Source organism: Pseudorca crassidens, chromosome 7, assembly GCF_039906515.1.
Source record: "Pseudorca crassidens isolate mPseCra1 chromosome 7, mPseCra1.hap1, whole genome shotgun sequence".
Taxonomy (NCBI): Eukaryota; Metazoa; Chordata; class Mammalia; order Artiodactyla; family Delphinidae; genus Pseudorca; species Pseudorca crassidens.
In genome coordinates, this window is record NC_090302.1 from 102,630,320 (window position 1) to 102,656,441 (window position 26,122).

Consider the following 26,122-nt stretch of genomic DNA (forward strand, 5'->3'; position numbering starts at 1 on the left):
GAGTCTTTAACATATTAATATAGTTATTTTAAATCTCCTTTCTGATAATAACAACATCTTTGTGACCTGAGTTTGTTTCCAATGATTACTTTGTCTCTTGAGACTGTTTTTCTTGCCTTTGGCATGTACTGTAATTTTTGTGGAAAGCTGGACTTGACATATTAGGCAACAGGAACTGAGGTAAATAGGCCTTCCATGTGAAGATTTATATTAACTTGGCAAGAACCTTGGCTGTATTTAATGTTTTCCATAGCCAGAGGCATCAGTTTTCTTAATGTCTTTATTTTTGTCTCCCCTGTTGACTTTGGACTTCCCTAAGTACCTTGGGGAGAATCTATGCCTTGCAGCTCTTTCCACTGTAATTCACTGTAATACTGGAGCTCAGTCAGTGTGATGATAAGGAGTGATGGAAGAGAAGCATTCTATAATCTTATAATTAAATCTCAGTCTTTTAGCGGGGCTGTGTCTCTGGTCTATGACCTTTACAAGTGACTCTCCAGTGGTATAGATTTTATTCTTCCCCATTCCCCATTCGTTTCTCAGGCCACAATATCCCCAGTCTATTTCCTTGAAGCCCTGAACCTGTTTACTATGTGTTTTTCCCCTTTAGATGATACAGGAATGCTAAAGTGTTCTAGAGTGGCAGGAATGTCCTTTCCCAGCTAAGACTGGCAAAGTCTCTTCCTCTGGAGGGAAGGCATTTGTTATGAAGAAGGCTGTGGGTGTATTTCACAAGGATTACCCTTCCCTTCTCCTAGCCAGAATTTTGAGGAACTCTTCCTCAGGTCTTCAGGAGAAGAATCTAGTGGGGTTCACGGAGATGAAGCCCACAAAAGCGTGGAAGACCCTCCAAGAATGCTGCCCCCAGTAGTATCTCTCTCACATTAGTCCACACTCAGTTCCCAACAATTCATCAAAATAACCACTTAACTGTCTTACCTGTTTATGGCTGCAGGAGCTTCTGCTGGCAAAGAAGATCAGGAGATCGGGGTTTTAGGAACAAATATTGTAAACCTTGAATGAAGAATCCCACCATGTGTGATGAAATATTGAAAACAGCTCTATGACTTGATAGATCTGTTTATTAAAAAAACTGAAAGGAAGAAGCCTTCTTATTTGTAACTTTTCATTCGATATAAGTGCAAACTTAAAAAAATATTGCAGAATGAGATATCATCTCACACCAGTCAGAATGGCCATCATCAAAAAATCTAGAAACAATAAATGCTGGAGAGGGTGTGGAGAAAAGGGAACACTCTTGCACTGCTGGTGTAATGTAAATTGGTACAGCCACTATGGAGAACAGTATAGAGGTTCCTTAAAAAACTACAAATAGAACTACCATATGACCCAGCAATCCCACTACTGGGCATATACCCTGAGAAAACCATAATTCAAAAAGAGTCATGTACCAAAATGTTCATTGCAGCTCTATTTACAATAGCCAGGAGATAGAAACAACCTAAGTGTCTATCATCGGATGAATGGATAAAGAAGATGTGGCACAGATATACAATGGAATATTACTCAGCCATAAAAAGAAACGAAATTGAGCTATTTGTAATGAGGTAGATGGACCTACAGTCTGTCATACAGAGTGAAGTAAGTCAGAAAGAGAAAGACAAATACTGTATGCTAACACATATATATGGAATTTAAGAAAAAAAAATGTCATGAAGAACCTAGGGGTAAGACAGGAATAAAGACACAGACCTACTAGAGAACGGACTTGAGGATATGGGGAGGGGGAAGGGTAAGCTGGGACAAAGTGAGAGAGTGGCATGGACATATATACCCTACCAAACGTAAAATAGATAGCTAGTAGGAAGCAGCTGCATAGCACAGGGAGATCAGCTCTGTGCTTTGTGACCACCTAGAGGGGTGGGATAGGGAGGGTGGGAGGGAGGGAGACGCAAGAGGGAAGAGATATGGGAACATATGTATATGTATAACTGATTCACTCTGTTATAAAGCAGAAACTAACACACCATTGTAAAGCAATTATACTCCAATAAAGATGTACAAAAAATAAAATAAAATAAAATAAAATAATAAAGTTATCGGTGATTTTTTTTAAAAAAATATTGCAGAAAGAGTATAAGAAGTGCTCATGTACACTTTTCCAAATTAATCAATTGTTTACCTTTAGGTTGATTCAATTCATATATGAATATTGTTATATATGAATATAATATGTATATGAACATAATATATATGAATATCATTTTTATGAATTATTTGAGAGGAAGTTGGAGACATTTTGCCCCTTTACCTGATAGTTCAGTGTGTATCTCTTAAGGAAAAAAGTTTCCTACATGACCACATTACAGTTTTCAAACTCAGGAGGTTTAACATTGATACACTATACAATACTGTTCTATAGTACACAGTCCATCATCAAGTATTGCCAATTGCCCAATGACAATGTCTAGCTGTTTTAAGGTTACATATTGCATTTAACTGCCATGTCTCTTTAATTACCTTTGGAAGGAAGGGGCTTGAAGTGCATTGGAATAGTGACAGGCTTGGGAAGAAATTATTTCTGTGGAAGGGAATTTTGACGTGGGCTGGAGAAGCATCCCTTGGAAGCTTAAAGGGAAGAAAAGAAGGAGAATAATAGTTTAAATTATTGACAATTATCAAATCACAAAACGAGAAAACATACCAATTCATAAGAAACTGCACTTTACTAACAGAACAAGGTACAGGTACCTTTGATATAAGAAACCAAGAACACAATGAAGCCCCTAACTCCTGCTTACATACACCTATTAATGCTGATTCAGAAAAAAATACAACACTTAAAGATGAAGAGGAAAATGATGTAAAATTACATACTTACAAAGCCACTTTATGAAGAAAACTTTAAATGAGAATAAAAATATTGCAGTTAATGTAAAGTCTCCCCTTAAAAATCAACCATTCAAACATAAAGCAGAGGAAAACTATTTTTAAAAACTCTCCAACATAAACTATATGCCTTTTAAGAAACATTTTCAAAAAAAAATTCCTGAGTCAAATATTCAAAATATCAGAATTGAAATGAATAACAGAAGTGATCATGCAAACAATGAAGTGAAGAAAATCATCATGGAAGATAAAATGAAAGTACAAGGTACTGAAGGTTGTAACTGGAAAAATGGATCTGATATGCTTGACAGCAAAGTATGTACTAGAAACTATTAGACTTTAAATTAAAATATAGTCTGAGCCTTCAGGTAAAAGACCCAGTTACTTACAAAAGAAATCAAATTAGCTTGTTATCACACAACTTGATAACCCCATACAAATCAAGACTAAAGTAAAAAAGTATTTTTAAATGTCAAGGAGAAAAATGTGAGACAGTTTTAGATATAGTTAAATATTCCTTTAAATATCAAAGTTAAAAGAAAAAACCCTACAGTTGACAGGTTTAAAAACTCAGAGATTTTGTTTAAAAAACTTTCCCAGGGAATTTTCCAGATGACAAATTTTATTAAACTAAAAGTTTGAGGATATTTAGCAGAAAGACTAGTAACAAAGTTTTAATGTATTTAGCAGAAAGACTAGTAACAAAGTTTTAATGTGTTTAACTGGAGATCTAAGATTAAAACAAAGGTAAGGACAAGTGAAAGAATAGCATTTAACTCTTGTACATTATAAAACAGTATAAATAATGCACTAAAATAATAGGAGAAGAAAGTGAAGAGTACCGTCATCTCACTTATTAACCCTAGACATCGGTGAGAATTAGCATATATTATTTAAAACTGAAAGCCGAATAATAGAAGCCTAAATGAGGAAAAAGTGATTGATCTTATCATAAGGAAAAGTAATGACTAGAACAAAAACAAAGCTTTCAAACATTCAGAAAGAAATACAAAAAAAGCAAAGAAAACATACCAAATAGAGGAAACATGCTGTAAATATGGCATAATATTTCATACCATTTCACTGATAAGTTAGTTTTGTTTCTATTTACCAGTGATGAACAACCTGAAAAGGAAATTAAGAAAGCAGTCCCATTTAAAATAACATCAAAAAGAAATAGGAATAATCTACAAACAATAAATGCTGGAGAGGGTGTGGAGCAAAGGGAACCCTCCTGCACTTGCTGGTGGGAATGGAAATGGATACAGCCACTATGGAGAACGGTATGGAGGTTCTTAAAAGAACTAAAAATAGAACTACCATACGACCCAGCAATCCCACTACTGGGCATACACCCTGAGAAAACCATAATTCAAAAAGAGTCATGGACCACAATGTTCATTGCAGCTCTATTTACAATAGCCAGGACATGGAAGCAACCTAAGTGTCCATTGACAGATGAATGGATAAAGAAGATGTGGCACATATATACAATGGAATATTACTCAGCCATAAAAAGACACAAAATTGAGTTATTTTTAGTGAGGTGGATGGACCTAGAGTCTGTCATAAAGAGTGAAGTAAGTCAGACATAGAAAAACAAATACCGTATGCTAAAACATATATATGGAATCTAAAAATAAAAAATGGTTCTGAAGAACCTAGGGGCAAGACAGGAATAAAGACGCAGACGTAGAGAATGGACTTGAAGACACGAGGAGGGGGAAGGGTAAGCTGGGACGAAGTGAGAGAGTGGCACGGACATATATACACTACAAATGTAAAATAGATAGCTAGTGGGAAGCAGCTGCATAGCACAGGGAAATGAGCTCGGTGCTTTGTGACCACTAGAGGGGTGGGATAGGGAGGACGGGAGGGGGACACAAGAGGGAGATATAGGGATATATGTATATGTATAGATGATTCACTTTGTTATAAAGCAGAAACTAACACACCATTGTAAAGCAATTATACTCCAATAAAGATGTTAAAAATAAATAAATAAATAGGAATAAATCTAACAAAGGAGGTAAAAGACTTGTACACTGAAAACTGGAAAGCATTGCTGAAAGAAATTAAAGACCAAATTAAGCAAATGAAAAGATATTCTGTGCTCCTGGATAAGAAGACAATATTGTTAAGATACCAGTGTTAACCAAAGTGATCTACAGATTCAATGCAGTTCTTATGAAAATTTTAACAGCCTTTGTAGTCAATCCTCAAAACCATATGGAATTGCAGGGATCATGAATCACCAAAACAATCTTTAAAAAGAAGAATAAGGTTGGTAGACTCACCTCCTGAGTTTAAAACTATCTACAAAGATACAGTAATTAAGACAGTATGGTACAGGCATAAGGGCAGACATATAGATCAAAGGAATAGAATAGAGAATCCAGAAATACACCCACACATACATGATCAATTGACTTTCAACAAGTATGCCAATGCCATTCGGCGGAGAAAGAACAGTCTTTTCAACAAATAGTTCTGGAACAACTGGTTATCCATATGCAAAAAAATGAAGCTGGACTCTTACCTTACACCATACACAAAAATTTACTCAAAATGGATCAAAAACCTAAATGTAAGGGCAAAATCTACAGAACACTTAGAAGAAAACATTGAGGAAAATCTTCATGACTTTGGACTTGGCAATAGTTTCATAGACATGACACCAAAAGCACAGGCAACAAGAAACAAAAATAAATTCACTTTATCAAAATTAAGAACTTTTGTTCATCAAAAGACACTAGTAAGAAAGCGAAAAGACAACCTACTCAAAGGGTGAAAATAATTGTACATTATATGTCTCATAAGGGATTAGTATCCAGAATAAAAAACTCCTAAAACTCAATAAAACAAACAAAATAAACACTAAATTCAAAACTAGGCAAAAAAGACATTTTTTCAAAGAAGATACACAAAAGGTCAATAAGCACATGAAAAGATGTTCCACATCATTAGTTATTAGGGAAATCGAAATCAAAACTACAATGATATACCACTTCACAGCCATTAGGATGTCTATAATCAAAAGTATTAATATTAATAACAAGTATAGGGCTTCCCTGGTGGCGCAGTTGTTGAGAGTCCGCCTGCCGATGCAGCGGACACGGGTTCGTGCCCCGGTCCGGGAAGATCCCACATACCGCGGAGTGGCTGGGCCCGTGAGCCATGGCCGCTGAGCCTGCGCGTCCGGAGCCTGTGCTCCGCAACGGGAGAGGCCACAACAGTGAGAGGCCCACGTACCACAAAAAAAAAAAAAAAAAAAAAAAACAAGTATAGGTATAGATAGTGTTGAGAGCTACATGACGTTGTGAATGTATTGAATTGTACATCTGTGAATGATTGAAATGTTACATATTACATTAGGTATATTTTACCATAATAATAAAATTGATTAGAAAGAAAGATACAGAGTAGGGTGATGATAATACATGCAGCTTGTAGAAATGGATGATAAATTCTGTTAGACACCATGTTCTTAAAACATAATGGCAAAGTATCTTAAGGCAGGAAGGACTTCAAAGAAATTCTGGGGTCATTTGGGTTACATAGCTCTGTTTTTCAGACTGTTAGTAACATAATGGGTTCAGACAATTTGTCTCTACCCAGTATTTATAATCCTGGTCCAAGGCAGTTTCATGAACAAAGACTGGGCTATTTGAGAGATAACCCCAAGAACAATAACAAGAGTAGTGACCACAGTAATAAAATTTAAAGGATAATATATAATATAACTATATAATTTTAAACTTGAACTGGCTGTGGCAGTCATATTTAGGCTGGACGTTTTGCCAGTGGTAAAACTGAGGCACAAACAAATTTTCATTATTTGTTTCAGGTCAAAGAGTTACTTCTATCAGAGCTATGTTTCCAGACTTCCAATTCAGAGGCTCCTCTACTTTGCCACACTGATGTAATTTTTATTTATCCAGACACAATAATTACAACGGTTTTGAGAGTTAAGCACTGCATGGTTATTTGGCAACATAAAACACGTAACTTGAAAATGCTGAATGACACTTAAAATTAACAAAAATAAAACTCCACTGAATTTCAAAGAGCCCAGCTCATCCATGAAAGTATATTGGGACCAGAGGAAAGCCTGTCATAGTTATAAGTACTCTATTTCAGGAATTCATCTGACCACTTTCCAGTTATCTCTGACTCTTATTGCTTCTTGATCCTGGCTTTCCTGATTAATCAATCCTCTCCCCATTTTGGCTCTATGGACTGCTTATCTAGCCTCTGTGATTAGCAACCAAACATTGGCTTTCCCTGCAGCATAGCATTTCCTACCCACCCACGTCCCCCATAATAATTTTGTTATTTGCTCTATATATCTATGAGCTACACGGATAAGAGGAATACATGCTTGGACTACCTGGGACTGATCATCCCTCCTCCAGGGCTTGTCAGAGGTTGCTGAACATGTTAAAGGAGACATTAAAGGCCACCTGATTTAACAATACAACCAATGTTCAAATGTACTCAATAGCTTCTGTCTGCCCACTTGCATCTCATAACTAAACTGGCTATTTCTGGCTGTTAGAGAATGTTTTCTTATATTTAGACAAACTATGTCTCCTTCTGAATTCTACCTCACTGGTTTCAGTTGTAGGTCTTGGAGTAAAACAGAATTTACCTGCTCCGTCTTCCACATGACACCTTCACGTATTTTTAAAGATTTTAGAAGTCCCCCTCCAAATCTGCTATTCCCCATTCTGAGATAAGGAGCAATCCAAATTCCTTCAGAAATTTATCAAATGAGTTTTTTTAATTCCTTAATGTCCCTGTCACTCTTTCAAAACATCATCCAGTTCTTTCATGCTCCTCTTTAAGTGTGATGTGCAGAGCCAGATACAACTCCCACCCCAGGTATTGTCTACCCCTCCTGAGAGGAACAGGAGTAAGATTCCCTATGATTCAGATACAGCATCTCAGTCCCATTTCTCCATTCTCCATCTGCATCCCACTGCCTCCAGCATCTTGCTCCATTTACATCTTCGTCCTTTTCCAGAGCCTGTGATGCTTTCTCTTCCCTAGGTGGTTGCAACTCACCCTACTTGGGAAGAGCTTCCCTTTCCTTTCATGGAACGCCAGTGTTCTAGTTTCTGTTCCTTATCTTTCTTCTTGGTGGAAGGAAGAAGGTAATTCCAATTCTTCCAGGAAACCTAAGTTGAGATGTATTTCCCAAGCCTTCTGAGTACAGTGACTAACTTTCAGTTTACACATATACAGCAGATAATTGTCTACCACAGACCAGTATGTCATATCTCCTAAGGGCCACTGAAAGCTCCATTCTTTTATGGTTACTAGCAACGCACTAGGGTTTTTTCAAAACTAGAGCCTGCCCTGCTGTGCCCCCATACTGACCCTCATCCACACCTGTCAGTCCTGGTTGTACAAAAGAACTACCTGCAGAATTTCTTAAATTTCTTTTAAAAAATTGCCCCTCTCCCAAGGATTCTGATTCAATACGTTTTTATTGTTACTGCTGTTGTTGATGTAGATGTTATTTTTGAGTTCACGGGTGATTTTTTATCTAAAGCTTCTATTGAGACCAAAGACTCTGAAGTTTTGCTCACTCATCTACTAGTTATGAGATACGGGCAAGTTGCTTAAGGAATGTGAGCTTCAGTTTCTCACCTATGAAATGAAGTATAAATTAGGCCTATTATATAGTTCTTAATATAGTGTTTCAAAAACATTTAGCACCATATTTGACATAAAATTTATATTTAATTCATGGTAGCTACCTCTCAGCAAATCCTACTATGCAAGTAAATGCCTTCTCACCATTTTTGGTCTACCTTAACCACTTCCTCCACCAAAGACAGAGTTAGTCTCCCAAATCTGGGTACTAATAGTATCTCATACAATATCAGTTATTGTACTTTTCATATAACTGGATTATAAAGACCTAGCAATGAAATATTCCTCTGAGAATATTGTCAAACCAATATTCCTGAAATCTTTAGCTCTGACAAAGATAACTATTCAAACTTATTTATCTATGATCTTTACCAAGAACCCTTAGTAGATTATATAAAACGACCAATAAAAAATCATTCCCTGGGACTTCCCTGGGGGTCCAGTGGTTAAGACTACACCTTCCAATGCAGGGGGTGTGGGTTTGATCCCTGGTTGGGGAGCCAAGATCCCACATGCCTCGTGGCCAAGAAACCAAAACATAAAACAGAAGCAATATTTTAACAAATCCAATAAAGACTTTAAAAATGGTCCACATCAAAAAAAATATTTTAAAAAAAGTACACTTTAAAAAAAAATCATTCCCTAAAACATCCTTCACTTAGGGGCCCAAACTTATAGCTAAAGAATGAAACTTTATTAAAACATAACCTGTAAGATGTTTGAAATTTTAATTTCTTTGGGGTGGTTTTTCTTTTCGTTTATCAAAAAGACACAAAGAAGAAGAATAAGAAAGACCTCTATATTCTAATTGCAAATCCATGACATAAATTATTGGCAGATTCACTTTTGTTGGATGAGCTAATGTGATTTTCAAAACTCCCAACTGAGCTAATGTGATTACACTCAGTTCCAATTAACCAGGGGTCAACCTGAGCCAAGCCCGTGCCCCTGACCTAACACAAGCTGAGGTCGATAATGGAAAAAGGGATGGCATCTGCTCAATAAGGAAAGCATCCCAGTCATCAGATTGTACGTGGGAAGACAAAGCTGTGTTGGCACTGCTCTCTCATCATTTGTCCAAAGGGACGTATATAAGCATCTCAAAGACAGCAAATTGTGATACCAATGCTAGAAAACCTCACAGTTCAGCTCTCTTTTGCACACAGGAGGAAGTTAGAGCCTGAAAGGGAGAAACCATTTACCTTAGGTCCTGACTGTGGCATGACTCTTTCAACACATCATGCCATTTCAGATGACTTTCTAGCAAAAATGCATGTGGACCCAGTATGGGGCGTCATTTGAAAATGCCCCACCTATAAAATATGCTACGGAGCTTAAAGACATGTTTCCTCTATCCTTCCCCCACAAAAGCAAGGAGAATTATAAGCAACTTCAAATTAAGTTTTAATTGCAGTGGTTTTCAAGTGATTAATATGTTTACTTTTTCTCCTGAATTACTTATAATGAATTGTGCAGTGTTGTTTTTTCCCATGTCTCTCAAGAACAGAAAAGGATTCCACACTAGGGAAATACATTTGCTTCTAAACCAAGAAGGGCAAGCCCAGTACCCACCTGATTCCAAGCTTCTGTGAATAAAGGAGTTTTGTCCAAAGGTGATCTTTACAAAAATGGTTTGCATTGACAGGTAAAACGTGTAAAATACACCAAGGATATTTTGAATAGCTTACTTTGCATATGTACCACATTGATATCCATTGCGTAACACTCAATACACCAAAATAATTTCTCTCATACCTCTCTTTTTCTCCTCCTCTGCTCCTACTGCCACCTTCTCTTCTCCTCACACCACTCCCTTTCCTAGTCTCCCCCATATCTCTTTGTGTGATTCTCTCCCTCTCCATCACAAAATTGCTCCAAATTTGTCTTAGATGGCTAATATAACCTACCTGTAAGTCAATCTCATAACTAATTCATGGTGAGCATTACACGAGAAATAAGCACAAAATAAATGTATTCGCTGTTAAAACTAAAATTATGAAAACTGAGTAAAATTGATCAAAGAATCATATATTTTTGATGCATTTATAGCCACAAAAATTCACCAAAGAGTACTGGACTTAGAGGAAATTATTGCCACCAAAGAAATCCCCCGGTGACAAAAAGCCAGGATAATTAATATGTGACTGATGAACTAAATATTAGTCTTAAATTTAAATTGAATAGAATTAATTTTGATAATATTAATTTTATGAAATAAAAATGAAAATGGGAAATTAGAAATGGCTTAGTGGTTCTTTTTTTTTTTAAAAAAAGCAGCCACAAAATTAAATTGATTTAATACAATTTACCACTGTCTTAAAAATTTATCTGTGGCAAAATATGACTAAAATGTTTGCATTAAAATGGCTAAGTCAAAATATTGTGTACCCTATGAGCTATTGTCAGCAATGATAAAAAGTTTAAGACTTGTCTAAGAGTAACTCCACAGCTTCCATTACAGGGTAGATAATATCATTATCTTCAATAATAAGGATATTCAAACTTTTTCAAGTGCCAGAAGCATGCAGTTCTCCAGAAGCTGGTGCCCAGCTCTGAATGAAAGATTTCAATCATGGTTGATACATACAGGCAGGTCCATAGATTGTAGTACATAATTTAGCCCTATGAATCTTGTATGTCCCTTATAAATTGAAACTTACAATTATTCCCCTATATCGTGGTTAATTTGTAAAGTAAGTAGGCTAGTGTCTCAGCATTCTCTTTGGTTTTTCACTGAGTTATTAAGAAGTCACTTTCCCAAATCCTTGATCAAAGCAATAACAAAAATGGAAGAACCTACATCTATAATGGAGATATACAGGGATGAATTGACTGCTATCTCTCCTGAGCTGTAGTTGTTGTGGAAAATGGTTTAAGTAGACTGACATTTGATTCATATGGTGAGTGTGTGCATGTGTGTAAATATATGTATGTGTATGCATATAATATTTAAATATAGAAGAACACATAGAGAGAATATTTTTTATATATGTATACAGTGCATAGTGTAGTGAATATATAACTGAGATACACATGGCTCTGTATCAATGAACACACTTTGCAGTGGGAGAGGGGGCTTTCCACTGTGAATAAAATTCATATTTTATGGCAAGACAAGAAAAAATTTAAACATAAAAACTTGTCTCTGCCCTTCAGCCTCCTCTCTCCCCTCTCCTGTGCATTGTATATCTGTATTATGCACCAACCAACCTCCCCCATCAGAGAAATACCTGCTCAACCATAAAGAGTAACATTCTCCCAGCACCAACAAGACAACTCCTTAAAAGATATTCCTTCTCGAGGGGGTCATGAGAAGCCACCAGTCTGTGCCTACAGATCTGGATTGTGCAAACTATCTATGTCATTTAAGGTACAGCCCTCTGTCTAAAAATCTACATAACGCTGCTTTGACCTTTAACAGGGAGAACATTTCTCGGAGCTTTCTGAGAGGCTGTTCCCGGGTTATAATCCTCAATTTGGCTTGAAAAAAATTTTCTATTTCTTTCTTAGATCGACTAATTTTTTCCTCAATACCAGGCAGGGGTAGCAGCATGTTCCAAATTTCTTAGTTGAAAAGGCAATAAACGTAATCAGTGGAGGAAGCTCCAAGTGGTGTGAGTGTCTGGACTGTGGAAGACAAAGCTGGTGACTTGTACATCCCTAAGTGAACATAATAGGTCTCAATGAACAACTTGCTAATTATTTTTCCTTCCATTGTTATAAGCTCAAAACCTCACCTAAAAGCAGTTACTTTATCCTAGGTAAAAATGCAATATGGAGAATTTCCTACTCGATTATGCAAAGGATCCAATAGCAATAAAGTCACAGATAACAAGGAAAAACATGTATATATGAAGATGAATGGCTTAGATTGGAGGAGGAAAAAACCCATCCACCCATGAATGGCCCCAGGCAAAACCGTCAAAGTACAGAACTTCTTTCCAGCTGCCCTTAAGCTCTGTCTTTGTTAGATTTCCTTTCTCTTTGCTTTCTAGCTTTATCTCAGTGCTCACAGACGGTCACCAGGATCATCTTCATGTTTCATTTCCAGTTTTACATTTTAAAAGTGAATATTTTCACGCTGACGTATTTAGTAGGAGGGGTACTAATAGCTGCACTTTACTTTAAAAGGGCACCTAAAGGGGCTTCCCTGGTGGTGCAGTGGTTGAGAGTCCGCCTGCCGATGCAGGGGACACGGGTTCGTGCCCCGGTCCGGGAGGATCCCACATGCCGCAGAGCAGCTGGGCCCGTGAGCCATGGCCGCTGAGCCTCCGCGTCCAGAGCCTGCGCGTCCAGAGCCTGTGCTCCGCAGCGGGAGGGGCCATAGCAGTGAGAGGCCTGCGTACCGCAAAACAAACAAAAATAATAAAATAGATGAAAGTGGAAAGGGGGCTGGGTAGCTGGATAGAGGTGTGATAAAGCCAGTACAGTAAAATGTTAACAGTAGAATCTAGTAGCGGGAGGAAGGGTGTATATACTTTGCTATATGTATGAAAACTTTCCTAATAAAATGCTGAAGAAACTGTGGGCATAATGGCCCAAATTCAGCCAGCAGGAGCCTCCACAATTTTGCTCCTGAGTCCTGTTAACATGAATCCAGTGTCTTCAATAGCTTGTTTGCTATTTGTTATGACAAGATGTTCCAGACTCATCTTGTTTATTTCCTGTTCCCACCTAGAAACAGACAGTGGAAAACAGTGTTTCAAGACAACAGTCTTAGTGTTAGGGATACTCATTGAGACTGGGCTGGACATTATTTTATGGGCCTTTTCAGAGTACAGAGTGGAACCGAGCAAATGTTCCTTGTGGGGCACTTCCCCCCCGAGGACAAAGCCCCCTCCATGTCCCCTGCCTCTTGTTTATAGAAAAGCTAAAGTCTCCCAGGCCTCCCTGAGTCACAAAAGAGCAAACTGAAGCGCTGAAGCAGTTAATGATTAGGACGAGAGAGTCACATACTCCATGTCTGATGCACATTCTTGGGCTGTTTTACAGATACTGTAACTGCCACCGGAGGGAAAAAGCTTGATGACCAGACTGCAGCCATGACATTAGCTGCTCCGTCTTGAGCAGTTCTGAATCTGTAGCTAGCACAATTCCAAGAACTGGCCTTAAGAGAATGGGATTAACACTATTGCTCACAATAATCTATATCTTTGCGGGCATCAAAATAATTGTAGCTGTTCTGCCTGTATATGTAAAAGGGCATCTATAACTGTCAGCAAAGAGATGCTACAGACCCATGTCGAGTCTTCCACTCTAAGAATAAGGCACCCTATGTCATCATGAAGAAGGTACAGAAGACGGACCTTCGCCCATAATCCCCATAGAAATGGAATGATATTCTGCGAAGTGGGGATTTGTAACCAGCCTTTGGCAGGAAAGAGCTCTCTGCAGAAGGCCCCTTTTGCCTTGTCACTAACCTTAACCGGGCACCCCCCTTGCTCTACTCATCTCTGGCCCTAGCACACTATTGTATCTTTTGATCATACAATACCTTGCCTAACCTGTTGGTTCTTTCCATGGATCAAATAAGTAGAAATGATGAATAAGTAGTTAACAGATGACCAGATCTCTTCCCTAGCTTCCCCTTCAGTAATCTCTTGAACAAACTGTGAATACGATAGCATCTAAGGAAAGACCACAAGAAGTCAACAGGCCTGCACGCCATGGGGGATGGCGGCAACTTTGACCCCCCTATCTCAAAGATTAACTGAGATTACTTCCTTTTTTCCCTTTAAAATTTTTCACAGCTGAGCAGAATCTTCGGAGACGGTTTTGGAGGGACACCGAGTCCACCATCTGCCCAGATTGCTGCCATTCTGATTAAAAGTTGTTCTACCAACAATTGCCTCTCGGGCATTAATTTTTTTTTTTTTTTTTTTTGCAGTACGCGGGCCTCTCACTGTTGTGGCCTCTCCCATTGCGGAGCACAGGCTCCGGACGCGCAGGCTCAGTGGCCGTGGCTCACGGGCCCAGCCGCTCCGCGGCATGTGGGATCTTCCCGTACCGGGGCACAAACCCGTGTCCCCTGCATCGGCAGGCGGACTCCCAACCACTGCGCCACCAGGGAAGCCCTCGGGGATTAATTTTTGAGGCTGAGCAGCAGGACCTGAGTTCAGTGACAAGAGCTAGGATAGAGATAAGAGGAAAGAGCAAGAGAGATGCTTTTAAAAATAAGATGCCCCATGAGTACGTACTGATATTTCCTTTTCAAGTTAATACTACAGGGATTTCCCTCACCCTGTCCTATATTACTTCTGTATATTTTCCCACACTGAGAATCTCAATCCTCAAGGCACAGAATATAACAGAAATAGAATATCCCACAATTCCTCTTTGCTCTATCCCACATTATACAAACAACAATCTCCGAAAGGTGATACTAATATAACAATTCTGATCACTTAAACCAATTAAAATTTTTTGCATATACTTGCCCCATTCTCCCCCCCCTTTTTTGAAGTAATGTATTAACATTATCAGAGCATATAAGCTGATACATACTGTGCTCTCTTTTAATCCTCATTTAGTCTTATTTCTATGGATAACTTTATGTTTTATGCTCATCATTGATATCTTTCTACTCATTTTCATCTAGAACATCTCTAGTAGATTCCTCAAGAAAAGCTCATGGAAACAATATTTCTTTAGTTCTTGCATGTTAATTACAGTTTGTGTCCTTTATAAATGAAAGTCAGTTTCCATTAAAATCCTTAGCTCACATTTTCTTTCCTTGAGTATCTTAATTACTCCATTTTCTTTAGGCATAAAAGATCACTGTTGAAAAGTCTGATTATAATCTAACTTCCTCCTTAAACATCTCTTCTATTTAGATGTTCAAAGGATTTTTTTGTTTCTCTTTAAAGTCCAGTAGTTTTACTAGAATAAGTTTTGGTGTTGGTCATTCTAGATTTATATTTTCAGGTACATAGTGTGTTCTTTCCATTTGAGCATCAATACGAATAAGAAATACAAAAGATTGAAGCCCATAAAATTATATTTAAAACTAGGAGTTTATAATGATATACAAAAACAACTGGAAAAAAATAATCAATTAGTCACCTTGGAGGAAGACAGGGAACCAACTTAAAAACTGATAGAGGGAAAATATCAAGCATTGAATCTGTCTTTTCTGAACACTGCGTAACCAAACAGTAGATAAGAGAAAGATCTATTCATAAGAATATTTTAAGCTCATAAATAAAAAAAAAAAAAGATTGAAGTAGAACATCACTATTTTGCATAAGAGCTGACTTATTTTAGATTCCAAATCTCTTATGATGCCCTTGAGGGTGACTGCATATAATTTAATAAATCTGTAGTCATCAGCCATCTTAAATGATTTGCTACTGATGTGATATAGGTAGGACAGGGCAGTTGCGGATAAAAGAATATACTGGTTTCCTTCATGGAGGCTGTGCTGTCTAAAATAACCTCTCAAACTTTTTGAAGCCTTATTTACAGGACATGTACATTTAAAGGTGGTCCATCAACAATGCAGGCAACACCACAGCGTATCAAATAAACATCCTAAATACAGCTTTCCAGGCACATTGGTGATGGAAACAAACAAAAGCTGACTAAAATCACATAAACATTAACAATACTCAATATGGATAACAAGAGCTAGACCTTCCTAGGAATTTACTAAGTGCAGCCCTGGACTAATCTCATTTGATTCTCACGAAAATCTTTGAGGCACATACTGATATTTTCCCAATTTATAAATCAATTGTACATTTCTCCTGGGTTATAGTCTATCTCTGAAACCAGTCACACTTTTAAGAGGGTGATGTTTTATTGATTGACTTATAGTGAGACTCCTAGGAGTTTGGAAACTTCTCCATAGTCATATATGTAAGAAACATGGCAGTAAAGAAAATAGGCATCAGTCTCAGAAACAAGAGATGGAGAGTATAGGGGGAGCTCTCATCTACTTGAAACAAACCTTACAGATGTTGCCAAGAGTAAGTCCCAATTCCTCTTCCTGAGAAATATTTGCTGTATCCAAAGGGCAGTCAGGTGGGAAAAAATAAGACCCCCTTCTACAGCTCCTGCACTGAAGAAGATAGGGATGAGGCTTCATAATTTTTCCCAAAAACCTGCAGAATCAACTGTGTCCAAGATTAATGGAGACACTCGTAGAGCACTTTCAACACCCTGGAGGAGAAGAATATGTGCAAAGATGGAGGTTCCTGCTAGGACTGCCCAGAGCCCAGGTCCTTCCACAAAACCCACACTTTACAGAAAATGAGTCACAGCTTTTTGGCATAGGATACCAGAGGAGAATAGTAACAGTTTCTATTAGATTAGTTCTGGAACCCAAAGAGAAGTCACTATGCTAGAACAAATATCACAAGACAGTAGACTTTTTCTTGTTGAACGCTGAATAAACAAGAAATAACACTGAAGTCTGAAAAATAACTGGGGCAGCATAAAAGAGAAAGATACACACAGCATACAAGGCAGAGAAAGGACATATTTTTAAAAATTATTTACTCTAGTAAACATTGGTTTTATAATCTCAGTGAAAGTGAAGAATAACCAAACATAAAGCAAAAGGTGAAAGATGATGTGAAAAACTAAGAGACAAATGAAAATTGAGAAGTCATTGTAAGGAAAGAACATAGGGAAACTATGATAAGATTTAAGATGGCATTGGTAGCAATAAAGGACAGAATCTATGTTCTGTAGTAGATTACAAGCTTACTGCTATGATCTGAATGTTTGTGTCCCCCAAAATTCATGTGTTGAGATCCCAACCCCTAAGATGATGGTATGAGGAGATGGGGCCTTTGAGAGGTGATTAGGTTATGAGGGCAGAGCAGTGCCCTCATGACTGAGTTTAGTGCGCTTATAAGAAATAAATTTCTGTTGTTTGTAAGTCACACAGTTTATGGTGTTTTTTATAGCAGTCCAAATGGATTAAAACACTTACAAACTTGAGAAATTCTCCTAAAATGAAAAGAAAAATATAAGTTATGAAAGCAATCAGAATGAAGAAATCAGATTATGAAGAATAGCTTATAATTTAAAATATGGATAGTGTTTCAATGGGGTCAGGATCAATATTATAAAAGCAATAATCAACTGCATAAAAGAAATATTTTCCTATATCTATATGTACACCTGCAAATTCGTAGGACAGATCATTAAAAAAGAATGTTCATGAAAGAAACTGATGTTTAGATTTATACCAGTGATTTTTTTTTTAACTTCAAGCTTAAAGAAATAATGATGCCAGCATCTAGGCAGCCACAAAGTAAAAAATAGAGAGCTGGACTCCCAATTCTCTATAGCAACTCTAATTGCCAAAGAACAAAGTACTAAGGTCTTTAAAATTGAGTGAAAAATACCGTGACCAAGAATTCTAAAGCCAGCCACCTTATCATTTACATGTGAAAGCAACAGAAAGCCACTCATATATGCAAGTATGCAGAAAAGAAACTCTATATACTATTTTTCTGGGAAAAAAAGAACTAGTCTCAAAGTAATAGGAAAAGGTCAACATAAATAACTAAAAACCAGAAAATATATACTGTTATAAGGACTAGCATTCAAAATAGTAAAATGTAGAATTAAATCCAAAAATCTCATATAAATGTTTTACTGTGCATATTAAAAATACTATTTGAAGAAAATATTTAGTCTTAACCTTGGATTAAATAGTTTTTTAAAGTATTTTTTAAATAATAGTAATAAACTCACAAAACTTTACAAATTTTTCTGACAAAAGAAAATAAAATTGGAGGTAGTAAAGTTTACTAATTGGAGGGAGTTTTATTATTGATATTGCTAGAGAAGTATAGTTTTTAAATAATTTTTTAAGAAAAGGTAACTATGAAACATATAAGAAAACATATAAGAAAAGGCTCTTTGAAATTTAAAATATTGCACCTAAAATACAAAATTCAATATAAAAATTGGAAATAGGGTCAAGAAAATCCACCAAGGGACTTCCCTGGTGGCGCAGTGGATAAGACTTCACACTCCCAATGCAGCGGGCTTGGGTTCAATCCCTGGTCTGGGAACCAGATCCCACATGCATGCTGCAACTGAGAGCGTGCATGCCACAACTAAGGAGCTGGCGAGATGCAACGAAGGAGCCCACCTCCTGCAACTAAGACCTGATGCAACCAAATAAATAAATAAATATTTTTTTAAAAAAAAGAAAATCCGGGCTTCCCTGGTGGCGCAGTGGTTGAGAGTCCGCCTGCCGACGCAGGGGACACAGGTTCGTGCCCCGGTGTGGGAAGATCCTACATGCCGCGGAGTGGCTAGGCCCGTCGGCCATGGCCGCTGAGCCTGCGCGTGCGGAGCCTGTGCTCCGCAGCAGGAGAGGCCACAGCAATGAGAGGCCCGCATACCGCAAAAAAAAAAAAAAGAAAAGAAAAGAAAATCCACCAAAACATATTGAACTTAATATTATAAAATAAAAAGGTGAAACAGATGTGAGAAGAGGTAGCGAGTATGACAGTAGCTCTAATCCTCTCATTTTAGACAGTAGGAAATCAAATGACTCTAAATTTTATAGAAGAAATAAAGCTTTAAGCATATTATTTAAAGTTACAAAGGCAATCAGGAGGGTAATAAAAATAACACTATAATTGTCAAAACGTGGGGGATAGGCAAAAGGGGAGATGAGGAATAATGTAAGTGGCCTAAATATTTTTCTGAGCCCAGGGTCAGTGTTCATTAAACATTCAGCAAATATTGAACATTTATTATGTATTAAGCACTGTTCTGGTTGCAAGAGACCCATCAATGAACAGACTGCTTGCCCTCATGGAGCTTCCATGATAGAGCAGAAAAACAGATAATAAGCAATAGATCTATGCTTAAGGAAGGGAGCCATTACAGAAATGTGGAATCAGGAGAGGGTCACCATACAGGATAAGTGAACCTGGGGCAAGGCACTTGGCCATGTATGATGATCTTGCCAAGAGCTCAGATCTATGCAAATTGGCCTTTAGGGTATAGAGCAGAGAGGTTTAGGGTGAAGAGTGGATTGGGAAGGACAAACAGAAGACATACAGTACAATATATTGATAATAAATAAGGATGCTGTCCTAAGTTGTCTGAAGATTATGCATGCTCTGAGGGAAAGGCAAATGTAGGATGAATCAGAAATGATGGTGTAGGAAGGGACTTGCACTTTTAAATAGAGGTGTTCAGGTAACTTCTCACTGAGAAGATTTGATTTAAACAAATACTTGGAAAAGGTGAAGGGGTGAGCCTTGTGAATATCTAGTGCAAAAGTTATTCCAAGGAACAGAAGCAGCCAGTGCAAATTCTAATCATAGGAACATGTCTGAAGATAGAACACGGAACCTGAAAATGATCGTTCGGCTTCAGCATATCAGAGAGGTTAAGTGTTGGATAACACTGCATTCATCCAGCAGGTATTTATGGATCACCAACGACATGCTTCCTATTCTTCTAGGTCTGAGTGTCCAGGATATTATAAGAGACAAGGTACTAGTTCTCTGGAAGCTTACATGTTAATGGGATAGATATCAACTAGCCAAGTAAACAAGGAGATAAACATGGTGACTTTAGATCATGGTGTGTTCTGTAAGGAAAACAAACCAAGGTAAAATGAGAAGAGGAAGTAGGAAGGCAGAGCTTGTTTCAGATTAAGTGGTCTCTGAAGAAGTGGCCTGACACTAAAATCATGAGGAAACAGTCAAGGGAAGAGCTGAGTTAAAGGGTTCCAGCCAGAGGGACAACAAACCCAGAGATCTGAAGCAAGAGAGCGCTCAGGGCATTTGCAAATTAGAAAGAAGACTGGTTTAAGAAATAAAAGACAAACCAAAACAAAAAGAAACAGTTAAGTAAGTAGACAGATAAAGAGACAGATATGACATGATATAGCTTATATGTGAAATCTAAAGAAATGGTACAAATGAACATATTTACAAAACAGAAGCTGAGTCACAGATGTAGAAAATAAACTTGTGGTTACCAGAGGGGGAAGGGGGACAGGGATAAACTGGGGGGATTGGGATTGACACATCCACACTACTGTATATAAAATAGGTAACTAATAAGAACCTCCTGAATAGCACAGGGAACTCTATCCAATACTCCATAATAACCTATATGGGAAAAGAATCTAAAAAAAAATGCGTATGTATAACTGACTCACTTTGCTATACAACAGAAACTAACACAACATTGTAAATCAACTCTACTCCAACAAAAAAATTAATTAACAAAAAAGAAATAGTTAAACATGGATTATCTTTAGGATGCAGAACTGGTAATGAGGATCAACAAAGGAAGAAACTATTTTTTTTCTATTTGTCTTTCGGTTCTACTTGACAAAAGCTAAAACTCCTGAAATACTGCACGTTGAATAACAATATCAAAATATGTAAAGTAAAAGCAAGGTGAAACAGATCAGTACCAGAGCGGTTGGAGTCTTTAACACATATCCATCTGTCCTTAAATCAAATGGACAAGACGGTGGAGTGGGAAGATCCTGGGTTCGCCACCTTCCAGACTTACCAAAACTACATTAGAGCAACTATCTCTGAGAATGACCTGAAGCCTAGCAGAAAAGATCTTCTACAGCTAAGCATAAAAAGAAAAGAAATTTTGATAATTTTCCTTCCATACATATTTCTGTGCATACATGTACCCCAAGGTATCTTAGATACTATACTTAATGCTTTATAGCCTGAGATGGGTACAGTTGAGATGGATAAGAGCGGCAGAGAGGCAGTTCTGGCCTCAGCTCATTGTACTGGCATGGCAACCCACGCAGGAGTGTTATCACAGTTGTGGACGTCCTCCTGAGGAACAAGAGGTGCACACTCCACCATGGCCTACCCAGTCCATTTGACCTGCACTGGGAAGACGAGATCCCTATGGTCTGGGTTTGAAAACCAGCAGGGCTTATGTCCAGGAGAGCCAGAAGTCTGTAGGAAACCCAGACTTCACCCTTAAACGGAACACAAAGACTCTTTCACTCCCAGTGCTGGTGCAGAGGCAGCAGTTTGAAAAGCACCTGGGTCATACATGAAGGAGATTCACACAAATTTGGGGGGAGGTACCCAAAGGGCAGGGATCTGTTGGAACGTGCTCCAGGTACAAAGGCACTGGCAGGCTACCCAAAGCAATCTGCAGATCCAATGCAATTCCTATCAAAATACCAAGAGCAGTTTTCACAGAACTAGAACAAATAATCCTAATATTTGTATGGAAAAAAATTTTTGAGTTGGGTTTTTGACCCTTGCCTACTCATTTCTCAAGGCTCCTACCAACATTTTTATCTAATAACACTCCTCTGTCCAAACATCAAGTCTCATTATCCTTCTAATCAATTTCCTCACATTTCACACCACCAATACTCAGCCCCCTACCTCAGTCCCCTTTATTTCATTGTATCTCATCAGATCTTTCTGATATATAAATACAGTCAACTTATTTGCTTAGTTAAGATGTCACTGGATCCCTCTGGTTTAAGTCCAAACTTCCCCATATTGGGCCACTGGATCCTTCCTGATTGGGACCCTTTATTGTAATATCTCACCACCCACCAATTATTGTACTTTAGCCATACCCAAAAGTTTTGGATGCCATGCTGCTTCTCTCTTCTGTACCTGGGAAGGAGCTTTTAGCCCTTACACTAAAAATAGATGAGTCTCATGGTTTCCCTGAGAGTTAAGGCTAGAACACAGAGAAGTTTATGAGATTGATTTCCAAACGATCAAAGAGCTGAGGGAAATTCTTCAAAATAATGAAAGAAAGGACGGAATTGCATGTGGGGAAGAGAATTGTGGTGGGAAAGGTCTGAAACACAAGTTGCTACTGATAAGGAGGTGGGGACCATATGAGGAACTGGGATGAGAATGAGGCCAGGGAAGCTGACATCAGAAGTGCAAAAGCAGTGAAGACAGGCTTTTTACAAGTGTGAGCCTAGTTCAGAAAGAAAATGAGGAGATTGGTGATTCCTTCAAAGGGTTGCACAGTTGCACAGTGGTTCCTTCAAAGAGTGTCCACATTTTTGTGAACAGAGTTGGAAAGTAGAAAGAAATACCACAAAACATGTATTTTCCCAAGAGTCAAAACCCTTGTCAGACTGCTCTTCATATGACATAATGTGCTCAGAACTAGGAAGTGTTTAAATTTCATGTAACCTATTCAGTTATGAGGTTAATAATTAAAGGGGAAGATATCTGAATACACATTTTAAAATGCAACAGATGCTTTAAAAGGGTATTTTTTCCTGCACCAAAGATAAAGTGTGACTTAAAAATTCATGTATGAAATGTCACCTTGAAAGTATGAGGACAGCTGCACACACTATTAATGAAGCCACAAGTAAAAGCAATTGGCACTGTGAACAGAAGTTAATAGAGACCAAAAAACAAAAAAAAAACAAAAAAGGAATGGAGGGGTGGCAGAAGGCACATCTGACATTAATTTACGGAGATATAAAAGACACATCTTTTGCAATAACATAAAAAATATTTTTCTTACAATAGAGGTAACTTGTGTTCATTATAGGAAAAACAAATGAGAAAAAGAAGGAAATTAGAGTCACAAATAACCACAAGAGATAGCAATTACACCTATTAACATTTTGATAATTCTCCTTCCATATATATTTCTGTGCATACATGTACCCCGAAGTATCTTAGATACTTAGATACTTAATGCTTTATAGCCTGATTTTTTTTACATTATAAAATATCAAGAACACTTTCTGCATTAATTATTCTTCTAAAGCATATTTTATGACTACAGTATGCAACTAATTAGATCTAGGATGCTTTATTTATAGAGTACCTACTCAAACCCTTGAAGAGTAATAACTACTTTTGCTTTTATCTGCAATGTTATTATGAACATCCTTACAGCTCAGCTTTATATAGGCTTTCATAATAATGTCATTGAGACAATATTTCTCAAACCATATTGTGCGAAGGTCTAATCCCTTGAAGTATTCCCCCCACAAAACTATGGTTAAATAAGTTTAGACAAGAGCATTTGTTTGTGTTCTCTTGAAGTTTACGATATACATTAGCACATTAAAATTCTGAGAAATTCTCTTGGTTAAAAGCCTTATTTAAGCAAGCATTTTGTCAAATTGTTTAAATCACTGAAAATCCTTCATGTTCAGGTACAATTGTTAATATGCCTCAGAAATGCATATCTTAGAATTCTTAAACACGAAATTGGAGGGAGGCCTTCAAGAAGGCAGAGGAGTAGGACGTAGAGATCACCTTCCTCCCCACAAATACATCAAAGATACATCTACATGTGGAACAGCTCCTACAGAACACCTACTGAATGCTGGCAGAGGACCTCAGACTTCCCAAAAGGCAAGAAAATCCCAACATACCTGGGTAGAACAAAAGAAAAAACAGCAACAAAAGAATAGGAAAGGAACCCGCACCTCTGGGAGGGAGCCGTGAAGGAGGAAAGGTTTCCACACACTGTGGAGGCCCTTCACTGGCAGGGACAGGGGGTGGGCAGAGGGAGAAGCTTCAGAGCCACGAAGGAGACTGCAGCAACAGGGGTGCAGAGGGCAAAGTGGAGAGATTCCTGCACAAAGGATAAGTGCCGACAAGCACTCACCAACCTGAGACACTTTTCTGCTCACGTGCTGGGGCGGGTGGGGGCTGGGAGCTGAGCTTCAGGCTTCGGAGGTCAGACTCCAGGGAGAGGACTGGGGTTGGCTGTGTGAAGACAGCCTGAAGGGGGCTAGTGCACCACAGCTAGCTGGGAGGGAGTCCAGGAAAAAGTCTGGAGCTGCCTAAGAGGCAAGAGACCATTGTTTCAGGGTGTGCGAGGAGAGGGCATTCGTTCCCCCTGTGCCCACAGAAGGCAGAGCACTGCCTAAGCAAGCTCCAGAGTGGCGCGCAAGCCAGAGACGGGCATGAACTGCTGCTAACGCTGCTGCCTCTGCCACCAAGAATCCTGTGTGCAAGCTCAGGTCACCACCCACCCCCCAGGAGCCTGTGCAGCCTGCCACTGCCAGGGTCCCGTGATCCAGGGACAACTTGCCCAGGAGAACACATGACACACCTCAGGCTATTGCAATGTCACATCGGCCTCTGCCACCACAGGCTCGCCCTGCATTCCAATTATGACTACCATACCCCTTCTTCTCCCCAGCCTGATTGAGCAGGAGAGCCCTAATGAGCTGCTGCTTTAGCCCTGTCCTGTCTGGGTGGGCAACAGACTCCTGAGGGTGGCCTACAGGCAGGGGCGGGGCCAAAAGCAAAGCTGAACCCCAGGAGTCATGTGAACAAAGAAGAGAGAGGGAAATTTCTCTGTGCAGGATCAGGAGCAGCAGATTAAATCCCCACAATCAACTTGATAAACTCTGCATCTGAAGAATACCTGAATTTACAACGAATGTTCCCAAAATTGAGGCAATGGACTTTGGGAGAAAATGTAGATTGGGGTTTGCCTTCTGCATCTAATTTGTTTCTGGTTTTGTTTATCTTACTTTAGTTTTTAGTGCTTATGATCTTTGGTGGATTTGTTTACTGGTTTGGTTGCTCTCTTCCTTTTTTATATTTTTTTTTATTATTATTTTTTTATTTTTAAATTTTGTTTTCCTTTTTCTCTTTTTGTGAGTGTGTATGTGTATGCTTCTTTGTGTGATTCTGTCTGTTCAGGTTTTCTTTTACCATTAGTCTTAGGGTCCTGTCGGTTCATTCTTCATTTGTTTGTTTGTTGGCTTTCTTTTTTTCTTCCATCTTTTCTTCCAAGCTGTATTGCTTGGCAGGATCTTGTGCTCCAGCTGGGTGTCAGGCCTGAGCCTCTGAGGTGGGAGGTCCAAGTCCAGGACATTGGACCACCATAAACTTCCTGGACCCACGTAATATCAGTTGGTGAGAGCTCTCCCAGAGATCACCATCTCAACACTAAGACCCAGCTCCACCCAACGGCCAGCAAGCTCCAGTGCTGGACGCCCCATGCTAAACAACTAGCAAGACAGGACACAACCCCACCGATTAGCACAGAGGCTGCCTAAAATCATAATAAGTTCATAGACACCCCAAAACACACCACCAGACACGGCCCTGCCCACCAGAAGGACAAGATACAGCCCCAACGACCAGAACACAGGCACCACTCCCCTCCACCAGGAAACGTACACAAGCCACTGAACCAACCCTTCCCACTGGGGGCAGACACCAAAAATAACGGGAACTACAAACCTGCAGGCTGCAAAAAGGAGACCCCAAACACAGTAAGTTAAATAAAATGAAAGACAAAGAAATATGCAACAGATGAAGGGGCAAGGTAAAAATCCACCAGACCAAACAAATGAGGAGGAAATAGGCAATCTACCTGAAAAAGAATTCAGAGTAATAATAGTAAAGATGATCCAAAAACTTAGAAATAGAATTGAGAAAATACAAGAAACGTTTTAACAAAGACCTAGAAGAACTAAAGAGCAAACAAACAATGAAGAACAACACAATAAACAAAATTTAAAATACTCTAGAAGGGATCAATGGCAGAATAACTGAGGCAGAAAAACAGGTAAGTGACCTGGAAGATAAAAGAGCGAAAATAACTGCTGCAGAGCAGAATAAAGAAAAAAGAATAAAAACAAGACAGTCTCAGAGACCTCTGGGACAAA

General features: G+C 38.5%; 1 long non-coding RNA gene across 1 annotated transcript in view; it reads right to left on the minus strand.

Annotated features, from left to right (window-relative positions):
- Window positions 1–2,481: 2,481 nt before the first annotated feature.
- LOC137228140 (uncharacterized) overlaps window positions 2,482–26,122 on the minus strand; it is a 122,702-nt gene continuing 99,061 nt past the window's right edge. Inside the window, exon 3 of the long non-coding RNA XR_010945157.1 lies at window positions 2,482–2,589. This is a non-coding gene — a long non-coding RNA (uncharacterized lncRNA). The remainder of the gene's footprint in view (window positions 2,590–26,122) is intronic.